Raw genomic sequence first — 12,228 nt, 5'->3', positions numbered from 1 at the left:
AAATAGTTATTATGGTATTAACATAGGCTCACAATGTTCTTCAGATAATTGTATGCCAAACAGTTACTAGGTTAGGTTTTTATTATTATATTATTAATAATTGAGAAAACCTAAGAACAAGAGAGGCCATGCCTTTTTTTCAAAAAGTTATGTATAAAGACACATTGGACATTTAGAAAATGCACTTAACATGAACTGTAGATAATTATTATTGATGATGATGACAATAGAGATAATGCTCATGTTCTCAAGCTAGATAGAAATGTATTCCATAATCTAGCGCCTACAATATCAAATAATACAAACTATATAGCTAAGTACTAGCATGCTAATTTCTTATTGCATACTAACTTTTTTTATGCCAACAACACAAGCTAGCAAAAGTATCTACATATTTGTGTACTAGCTTTGCAAATGACCAGCTTACTTATAGTAGCCATGTTGTCATTGTCACTAGATACTATGCTAGTTATATAATTACTAACGGTGTACCTAGTCACTATCTAGCTAGCTAACTATCTCATTAGTAATTAGTCGTGGTAACCTCGGTAATTCACTATACATGTACTCTCTGTATCACATACGTTCAAGGTCTATTTATAAATATCCTTATATGTGAATTTTTCCTTAATAAAACATAGCCTTTTTCTATTAAGTAATCCCTTAATATGGGACCTTTTTGTATGTAAAAAAAGTGTGAAAATAGTATTTTAAAAAATTTTTATGTTGAACATACATGATATATACATATATTTATTATTGATCTCCTCAGGGTGGTAACTATTTAGTTAGCCTCGTTGTAGCTTTTTTCATAGTAGTTAGACATGGTAACTAACTAGTTAGTCTCATAATAGCTTTTTCCTTGTGCACTAGATTCTTTCTACTTAGCTAGTCATTTGCATATTAGCTATTTACTTAGCTAGTATAGATAGTCAATTGTGTATTAGCTACCTAGCTAGTTTATTACACTCTACCTGTACCTATATATCTATTACTTATATAATCGGGTTTCTCCATATTGGCTATGTAGCTAGTTAATTGCATATTGGTTACAATTACTTTTTTTCTTGTCAGATTCTAGCCAGTTAGTTACATACTAGCTATCCCACTAGTTTCTTACATGTAGTTATGTAATTCAGTGTCCTATACACTTGTTATCTAACTAATTTGCTACATATTGGCTATTTGGTTAGTTAGGTACATACTAACTATCAATCTTGTTAATTGCATTCCAACCATGTAGTTATGTAGCTAGTTAGTTGCCTACTAGCTATCCAACATGTTCCTTTCACACTAGCTATCTATGTAATTAGCTATATAATATCTATAAACCTTGTGAAATCTTAACTATATAGCTAGTTGGCTACATACTAGATATCTAGCTAGTTTTGTATAGTCATTGTCTAGATACTTAGGTGTAGACTAGCTATATATGCTTGTTAATTATATTCAAATCATAGAACTATGTAGCAAATAAGTTTCATACTAGCTATCTAGCTAATTAGCTACATACTAGTTATGTAGCTAGTTAGCCACACTAGCTATGAACCTTGTTAATTGCATTCTAGGTACGTATATATGTATCTAACTAGATACATACTAGTTATATAGTTGGTTTGTTGCATATTAGCTAGCTAGCTAGATAACCATAGACCACCTTTCTTGCTTGCTAGTTTGTTACATACTAGATGACAACTAGTTAGTTGCATTCTAGCTATGTTGTTAATCTTAATGATTTCACTCTAACTAGGCAGTTAGTTTTCGACAGTCCATATATAACCTTGTAAATGGCATTCTTTTTAGGTAGCTAGATATCTATATAGTAATCCCTACGATTTGCTACATACTAGTTGTTAACCTAGGTAGATGCATATCATTAACCTAGCTAGTTAGGTGTATACTAGCAAAAAAATACAAATCTCATATATGCTTATTTAAATTTACAATTCTCTTGATGCGACTTATATGTCAAAATTTTCCCTCAAATTTTGCTTATAACTTGTATGTGAGCATACTTCAACACTTGTTTTAGTAATTGAATCATCTTTTGTGTAGGAGTTGAAAGATAGGCATCTAAGTGTTGAAGTAAAGGTGAAATTTATAACAATGTAAAGTTAATATATACTATTTGACATGCCAAATATGTAATTTTGTCCCAAAGCGATAAAAAATAACAAAAAAGCTAGATGAGTCATATATTTGTGTACATTGTATTCTAAGAGAAAGAAGGAAGAAAAAACAACAAGAAAACATTTTGGCCTCTATCTATCTTATTGTGTTCTTGAGTGAGCTTTCTCATGTATGCTTTGTGTATGTTCAATGCAATAACTTCACAAGTTTTCCCCACCACATCATTCATGACATGCTATCAGAGGGGAAGTCCCATCGAGAGACATTGTTTTTAGATGTTCAAGTGAAACAAAACAAGGATTCAAGCAAGAAAGAAACTGGTAAGGAGATAGTCTAAAATGCTTTGACAAATTTGTTCAAACAAGAATCAACTTTAAAAGTTTACACATCCAAATTTACTAATTGATAGTAAGTTGAACTATTCAAGAAATGTGTGCTAACATTTCTAGACAGTACAATTATATGAGCTATGGACTTTGCTAGGAATTACGATCCATGCATTGACATTCAAACTATGTTATAATCTTAGTTTCATTGAATCTTAGTTCCTATCAATAACAGATTCAAGGTGAGGTGGAGAAGATTTTGCATTTCTACACCTCATCTTGAATCAATAACATTCATTCATGGTGAGGTGGACAAGTTCTTGCATTTCTACATCATGAATGATATATACTTCACACTTTTGTTTAATGTCATTGTATGTTACATTATGGCTCATTGAGAGAGAAAGTTTTTCATTGCAAAAACATCAAGTTTAGTCAAATGATGCCGATTTACCACGCCTTGATTGAGAAGATGTAATAACATGTTTCCAAATGGTACTTTCCCATTATTGTCTTGACTATGATGCTTGAAGAAGGCACAGAAGAAGAGGGATTTAATGACCTAGTATATGGACACTTCCATGACAATCTTTCAAATGCCCTTAAAATTGGTGATAGTTATGCTATAATTTTTTAATACTCTACAAGCTTGCAAAGGACCATTGGACATTCTCTCATTATTTCAAGGGATTTTTGCTACACAAAATCCATAACTAGCTCTCACCTAGCCTACTTACATGATAGGTCCATATGAGATAGGAGAATGCACTTACCTATATTTACCTTTATTATAGTCCGCACATTGTCTTGCCTCATTTCCTTATATCCAAATGCATGCTCCTTCACCTTTCAGCTCACTTTCTTACTACCATAATGAAGAGGAGACACCCACAATGTGCTTAAGGAGATGAAAAGAAGAAGACCTCTCATTCCATGTTCCTCACCCTCTTGCACTCTCAACTCATGTTCTCTTGCTCACAAAGGCACTCACCATGAAGTGGGATGGATAAGTAAAGATAGCATACAAAGAGGTTCACAATCCATATCCCTCACCCTCTCATAAACTCTCACACTACCTCTCTTTCACTCTCATTCTCAAGGAAACATGTTACAAGAAATCAAGAAAGCAAAGTTTGCATAAATATGAATAACTTCTTGCAATAGTTCTTATTCTATTTATATATGAAATCTAGGGTTAGGGTTTCCTCATGTCCCTTGAGAATTTTACCTCTTTTTTTGCGGCTATTTGACTAGTCATCACACATTTTCTATGCTTGTAGACCTTAGCCTTAACAACAAATTTAACTAGTATAACTATAACTTCAAAGTGGTATCTAATTATTATAATTTACATATTACAAATCACATGGTAAGAGCCCAACTCTTATCAATATAACATGATATTGAAGGTCATTTTCTCTTTCCTATTAACATTAACCCCTACCTTAGATGAGTGCTAGTCCCATGGCACTCATACCAAAGCTATTGTACTACTTCTAGTGAGCGGTGTTGGGACATCCAAAGGATGAATTTGGTAAAGGAAGGATATTGTATTGATGCACATGAATAATTGAGTCCACTCAAAGTAGTGGTATTGAATAACTTGATTGTTAGCCATTGGCTTGACACATTAGCTTTACCCTTAGTATGATCTATTACCTTAGTCTTTATTGTTTCTTATATTATGAAGTAGACTTAAAATGTCTGTGAAAAAAAACTTTGTTTTATGGAAGAAAAAATGAATTTTCTATATGCAGTTCAAGGGGTTTCTTTTCTATGTGTATACTATGTTATTGTTTTCTTTGTATCTCTAGTTTAAAACACTAGTAAAAATGATCTTGTTTGATGGAAAAAAAATGAATTTCTTGTATGAAGTAGTGATACATTTCATACATCAAGATGATTCAATTTTATCATTTTTACTCTACATCTCTAATTTCATAGCCTAACCATAAATGCTTCTGATTGATATGAGAAATGTGAAATTTTTTGTCAAAATGTGAAGTAGTGATATATTATTAGAAGCATGATGATGCAGTTCATAGGGTAATTTTCACCTTTCTACTTGTGTGATACACAATTGCTTTATAAATTTGTATAGAAGCAAGTCTGGGGAATTGCAAAAACCATTAGCAAAGGAACAGTTGTTATGTTGCTACGTGGACACAATGTGAAAAACCATGGAGTGTATCATCATCTAGCTTTCTTATTAATCTAGAGAGTCAATGTCATTTCAATCATTAGTCTTAGTGTCCATAGTATGGATGGTTCAAAAAATAACGGGATCTTTGGACGAGTTTAGTCTATTTTTGATATTTTAGATATTATTTCTTATAAATATCCAAAAAAAGATATAGAAAACTTCTAGAATAGAGTGACATGCAAAAATCAAGTGGTTTTTAAGCTAATTCTGGGAGATCTCATGCTAAAAGAAGGGATTTTCAAATTTGCCTGACACGCAATAGTAGTTTACAAACAACAAACAACATTGTGAATGGGGAGAAGAAGAAGGAACAATCTAGGAGAATTTTGACCATGTATAATGGTATTTTACCTCCTTTTTAGAGCCAATGGAACCATTAGATTTTCTGTTTGGAGTAGCAGAGAAGAAGCTAGCGTTGGGTGAACATTTTTGGTCTACCAAGGACCTCCAGGAGATCTAATGCTTGGAGATTGCATCCGAGTAGTTCTAGACAAGGATTTTGTTTATCTTCTTGACACGTTTTATCAATACATAGTGCTTTGATTCATTGAGCTTTGTCTTAATCTTATATACTTCTTGTCTATTATTTTTGTTCCCTTCTATCTTCTATTCTTTAGTTCCTTCTCTCTTTGATCCCCAGTGGATAGGACCTTTTGACTAAAACCCCTTCAATATTGGTGAATCTGACGTGAAAGGTCGTCGAAAGGAAAGACAAGATGGGAGAACCTTTGAGCATAATTTCTAGTGATTTTTTGCAGTAGTTAGTGCATAGTATTAACATGCTTATGCAAGTACAACAACAACAACAATAGGTGATGCAACCTTCTACTCAAATAGAAACTGTTATAATGAATGCTTTACAAATAGTAGAGTATGAGATGAAGTTGTTTAATGGTAGAAATGTATCTACATATTTGCATACCTATGCTCAAAAGATAGAGTTCTTTGGGGTGGTTCAACTTGCATGGAGCCAGTATTTTTTACGGCTCACAGTACATGAATTGAAAGATAGAGTTACTAAATTGTACATGTAGGATGGTAACTGGGTAGCCTTCAAGAAGACTCTTTAGAAAGAATTTTACATTGAAGACACCAATTTTTATTACCTATAAGACTTGCTAGGAGTGGGTTCTAAAACCCAATAAGGGTCTTGTGGCTACTACATGAAAGGCGAGAAGGATCAAAGCTTACTTGGAAGAGCTATGGCAGGAGAGAGAGAGAGAGAGAGAGAGAGAAAGAGAGAGAGAAAAAATGGGAACTCCAACAATCACAATGTGTGACCGCGCCTTCCTTTATTCAAACTATCATTGAAAGAATAAAGAATGAAGTGACAGTGACAGCGGCCGTCACATGTAGTGTACAGTGGCGGGTACTATCAATGTAGTAACAAACGGTTGGCTAGGCAAAGGCACCTTTATCCCCAACAACCTCCCACTTAAAGGAAAATCTTCCCTAGTAAGGAGTGAAAAGAAAAAGAAAAGAAAGTACAATGTATACATGTACAAGTGGATGAGGAAAAACATCATCTCATCTAATGCCCATCAATCTCCTAAGGAAGGGAAAGTGCTCAGTAGTGAGGCTTTTTGTGAGCAGATCTACAGGATTTTTTTCAGTGGACATCTTGATAAGATCAACAGACTTGTCCTCCACGATCCCACGTATGAAGTGATATCTCACCTCAATGTGTTTCATCTTCGCATGGAAGACCGGATTCTTGGCTAGCTGAATAGCACTCATAGAATCCAAATGTAGCATAGGTATAGTATCAATCCCAAGGTCATGAACCACACGACCCAACCATATGGCCTTCTTGTAAGCCTCAATGGTGGTTGCAACATACTCAGCCTCAGTGGTGGAGAGAGCCGTACACTTTTGAACCTTGGACATCCAAGAGATAGTACCTCCAACATAGATGAATACATAGCCAGAAGTGGACTTCCTACTATCTGCATGTCCTACATAGCATAATCGGAGTCTGTGTACCCCACAACTTCTATACCCTAGCTTCCATAACAAATACACATATTTGCTATTCCTTTCAGGTATCTCATGATACTCTTCACGGCATCCCAATGTTTATTGCCAGGTGTAGCCATATAGTGTGCCACAACACCAACTGCAAAGGCAATATCTCAATGAGTGGCTATCATGTCATACATCAAAATACCCATAGCTAATGCATAAGGGATCTTACCTAAAGAGATTCCTATTGAAGCTGAGCCCATCTGCTCGTGAAACAGTGGCCATCTCGGCCTCTTTCTCATCTGTCTATAGACTTTGTTTGTGGACAGTTGACCTGTGAAACCTTCACATAAGAAGGTAATGGACAGCCAATAGGCTTCACATCCTGCATGCCAAAATGCTCAAGGCCTTTTTGAATATACTCCCTCTATGAGAGGTAGAGTAGTCCCTGATGCCTATCGCACTTAATGTGCATACCGAGAATGTGAGAGGCCTATCCCAAATCCTTCATCTCAAAGATCTTCTTCAGCTGAGATTTAAGAGCATCCAGATCATCATGAGCTCTCCCTACTATCAGCATATTATCCACATAAAGTACCAAAATAAGCAATGAGCCATCACGGGATTTCTTCATGTAAAGATACGGATCCATAGCACTCCTACTATAGCCCTGTGACTACATAAAGGCATCAAAATTATGATACCACTCCCTAGGTGCCTGCTGTAAGCCATAAAGAATTTTCTTCAACTTGCACACTAGGTGCTCCCTACCAGATTCTGCAAAGCCCTTGGACTGCTCCATGTAAATCTCATCATGCAAATCCCCATGCAAGAATGCAGTCTTGATATCCATCTGATACATGTCCAAGTCAAGCTGTGTGACTAAGGACAAAACCAAGCGTAGGGTGATTATTTTGACCATAAGAGAAAAGACTTCATCAGAGTCAACTCCATGCTCTTGTTTAAAACCCTTAGCAATAAGTCTTGCCTTATAAGCTCGCTTGGGGTTTCCAAGGGTATTTTTCAGCTTGTACGCCCATTTTCACGGCAAAGCCTTCTTGCCCTGAGGCAATGCAACCAAATCCCAAGTCATATTCTTATAGAGGAAGTCCATCTCAGATTGCATAGCCCTTTCCCAGGAGTGACTATCACCCTTGCACATAGCCTCATCATAGGTGAGAGGCTCTCCTACATCTGTAACCAAGACATAATGCATCAAGGGCTCAAATCTATAAAGTGAACGTCTAGCTCTACTAGACCGTCTCAGTGGAGGCTTTACTGCATGTCTAGCATCTTGTCCAACACTCTGGCCATGTGTACCAACTGTTGTTGTAGGCTATCCAACTAGCTGTGCAGGAGCATGTGGTTCCTCCTGGAATATAACCCTGCGTATCTCTACCGCCTTCTAAGGATGCCTATGCACCTTATCTTCATGGAAGACTACATCATGGCTGTGGATGACTTTTCGCACCTGTGGATCATCCCAAAGATAGTAATCCATCTCACCTAAATCTCCATAGCCAAGGAAAATGCATTTAACACTCTTAGGATCCAACTTAATCCGCTTGTCCTTGGGCACATGGAAAAATGCCTCACATCCAAAGACACATAGATGCGCATAAGATGGAGGTTTCCCAATCCATACCTCCACTGCAATTTGGAAATCCAAACCACTAGAAGGTGATCTATTTATAATATTCACAGATGTATTGACTTCATCATCCCAAAAGCTCTGTGGTAGGCCTACATGGCTAAGCATACTGCGTACACGCTCCTGGATGGTTCTATTCATCCGCTCAGCCAAACCATTCTAGGATGGGGTATAAGGGGTGGATCAAAGCTTGCTTGGAAGAGCTATGATAGGAGAGCAAGAGTAAAAAAGAGAGAGAGACAAAATGGGAACTCCAACAATCAATATGTGTGACTGGGCTTTCCTTTATTTAAACTATCACTGAAAGAATAAAGAATAAAGTGATGGTGACGAGTGCTTATCACCTACAGTGTGCAGTGGCAGGTACTGTCAGTGTAGTAATACACAAGCGGCTAGGCAAAGGCACCTTTACTCCCAACACTATAGAGATATTAAGAGAATTTGAAAGTCAGTTTGAGCAATTAGATCTTGTAGAGAAACAAGCTCTTGCAAGTGAATTAAATTGTTTCTACAAGCAGCAGATCCTGAGCTTCAAGAGAAGCTTAATGATTTATTATAAGATCAGACTATAGAGATATGGCTTAAAATAGAGTAGAGACATGTTAAGGAAGTTGTTACTACACTAGTGAAAAAGCATAGAAGAAGAGAAAGATTGAATGTATCTAGCTTGCCCACCCTTATGGGAAAAACAGTTAATGTATCTAATAAGCCACCCACTTCTGTGGCTAACCCTATTTTTGCGCCTACTATTTCCACAATTAGGGAAGATGTATTAGATGAATTGGTTAAACGATGAGAAATTTCAGTTCAAGGTTGTGAAATTGGATGAGAAAGGACAAGAGGAAAGGGGATAAGCAGCAACACCTAAATTACGGAAAATATTTATGTGATGTGATAGTTTGCAAAATGAAAGGAAGGATTGTGCTACTTATGAAGATGTCTTGGCATAATAGCTCATCTTTTGAGAATATGGCAAGATCCATGCACAAGAAACAATATTGCCTCTTTCTTTGAATTTTGAAAAATGAGGTATGCAAAAGTTGTTGGAAGACTTGGCTATCTGAAATGCTTATGTGGATGTACATGCTTCTACTTTTGGTCTACAATTGGATAGAATGCCTGGCCGTTTGAAGGCTGCAATATGGACACATTCTTTGCATGTAGTTGAAAAGAGGAAAGTTACTAGTAGAGAAATGTCTCATGCAAGGCAAGACATTTGTAGCTCATCTTTTGGGAATATGGCAAGATCCATGCACAAGAAACAATATTGCCTCTTTCTTTGAATTTTGAAAAATGAGGTATGCAAAAGTTTTTGGAAGACTTGGCTATCCGAAATGCTTATGCAGATGCACATGCTTCTGGTCTATAATTGGATAGAATGCCTGGCCGAGTGATAGTTGGCTTGAAGGCTGCAATATGGACATATACTTTGCATGTAGTTGAAAGGAGGAAAGTTACTAGTAGAGAAATGTCTCATGCAAGGCAAGACATTCGTAACATAACTAGCTGGAAATCACCTATAGGTGCATATTCAGTGTATGCATATTTAGCAAAGATGAAAAATATGGATGTACTTGTGGAAGAGAAATGAAAGAGAGATGAAGATAATGTAATAACAATTAAGAGAGTGACAAGAAGAAGTGTGGATCAACCTAAATCGCAAATCAGCCACCTTTCGAGTATGTTATGGAAGAGGTTGGGTAGAAGCAGAAACATGATAGTAAATAAGAGGGCAAAAAGAAGAGTAAGAAGCTAGGATATAAGTTGTAGTTCGATATTGAGACAGCCATAGATCTTAAGAAGGTAGTTGAAGAATGAATGTTAAACATTCGAGTTGAATTCACCTTGGCAGAGATGCTTAGCATTTCCAAGTGGAAATTTCATGATGAAATCATTGGCATAATTAAGAGGAAGCGTCAATTTCTTGGTGATATTACTAGTGCATTGCTGTAATTTGAAGAGAAAACAGGTTTGTTGGGCATCTGATTTGATTATGAGCATGATGTAAGTATTGGTTTATCTATGCAAGATGCTGCTAATCAATGGACATCATGTTGAAAAAAGGAGAAAGTGGCTAAAAATGCATTGTCTTGTAGCAATATGCATGGTGGACTAAAGTAGATGCAACAATATGGGAAAGAGACTCTAGGATTTATTCCTCAGAGTCATTACACAAGCTATCATTGGGCAAGGGCTATCAATGAAACGATAGTGAAAATAGGGGAGTGTGAAACTCCTTGTGTTGCTTTTGTTGACCATGGGTTCGAGATTAATGTCATTGAGCATAGATTGTGTGAGAATGGTGCATGGCCTATGGACACTAATAATGGTTGGCGTATGAGGGGGGGTGAAAATAATTTTTCGGGGAAGCTCTATGCTTCTTATCCTAATGTAAAAGTGACATTTGGTAATATACATGAAGAGTAGCACTTCTTTGTGTAAGATAGTTCCTCATATGTAGTGATTTTGGGACAATCCTATATTACAGGAGTGCATATGGAAACAAAAGTTCTTGATGATGAGCATGTATTTATTAGTGGTTATTCTCAGTTTATAGAAAATAGTTCATGTTATTTTAACCCTATGAAAGCTATGTGCAAGGCTAAATGCATATCTGTGAAATGGGCTACTAAGGAACTGAGAGCATTGGGCTTGATTGCTTGCTGAAAATGAAGGCATTTTAGGCCTCTTTTATGGGATGAATATTATTGACAATATGGTTGAAATTTCAACAACTATACATGTAGAAAATGAGGCTGAAAATAGAATATTTTTAGTACGTTCTTTGGACATGTATGATGTTATAGCATTGTTTTCTTAGCATGAAGGATTACAATGGGGCTGAAGTAGTTGCGGAGACAAAGGACTGTTGACAAAAAGGTGAAATTAGTTGCTTTTGGCTTCCACCAGATAATGAGGGTGTATATGAGAAAGTGTCATGGCAGCCAAGTTTACAGGATGCTAAAGATATAAGTCATCGATTTACAATTGAAACATTAAAGAAATTGAAAGCTAGTGCATAAGGGTTTCTTTTGCCTATCAAAAGTGACTTTTTTATGCATAATGTTGGCTAGGCATGGAAAAGCATTTGCATTTCAGCCAACTAAAATTTTCAAATGAGAAATATGTGGTTTCCTACCAGTATACCTCTCCTCTGGAGTCATCCCATGTATTGCTGTAGTGGGAGTCCTGTTCATTATGTAGACTGCTGTAGCAACTGCCTCAGCCCAATAAAAATCTGGTAGGTCTTTTTCATTGAGCATGGCACAAGATACCTCTCCAATATGCCTATTTTTCCTTTCTGCAATTCCATTTTGTTGTGGGGTATGACTACATGAATATTGCTACTTTATGCCATGCTCCTACAGGAACCTTGCAAACTCATTTGAGAGGTACTCTCCCCCTCCATCTGACCTTAGGCATTTTATTTGCAGGCCTGTTTCTTTTTCAACCATAGCTTTAAGAGTTTTGAAATGCCCAAAAACTTCACTTTTCTTTTTCATAAAATATACCCAAACTTTTCTGCTATAGTCATCAATAAAAGTGACAAAATAATGACAGCCTCTAAGAGATGCAACCTTAGTAGTCCACACATTAGAGTGGATTAATTCCAATGGCTTCTTACTCTCTTGAACATGTCTAGGAAATGGTTTCCTTGCCTGTTTTCCAAACTGATAGGCTTCACATACCTTATGCATTTCTGAAACCTTGAATTTAGGCAATCTTGCAACAATATTTTTGGCCTGCAATGATTTAAGTCGCTGTACATTAACATGACCAATGCGTTTATGCCAGATATCAATATCTGCAACTACACCGGTCCCATGTGCAAACATTGCTGCACTCAATTCAGGCATGTCTGCATCCAACGTAAACATTCTGCCCTTCTTCTTTCCTTTTGCTATCAAGTGACCTTTATTTTTGATATCCTCAACAAAGCATCCGTGAGGATTAAA

The sequence above is a fragment of the Lygodium microphyllum genome, chromosome 28, assembly GCF_053477565.2.
Source record: "Lygodium microphyllum isolate KBCC chromosome 28, Lygodium_microphyllum_v1.1.10, whole genome shotgun sequence".
NCBI classification, from domain to species: domain Eukaryota; kingdom Viridiplantae; phylum Streptophyta; class Polypodiopsida; order Schizaeales; family Lygodiaceae; genus Lygodium; species Lygodium microphyllum.
The sequence above is the reverse complement of the archived record's forward strand: the minus strand, read 5'-3'. Positions refer to the sequence as shown.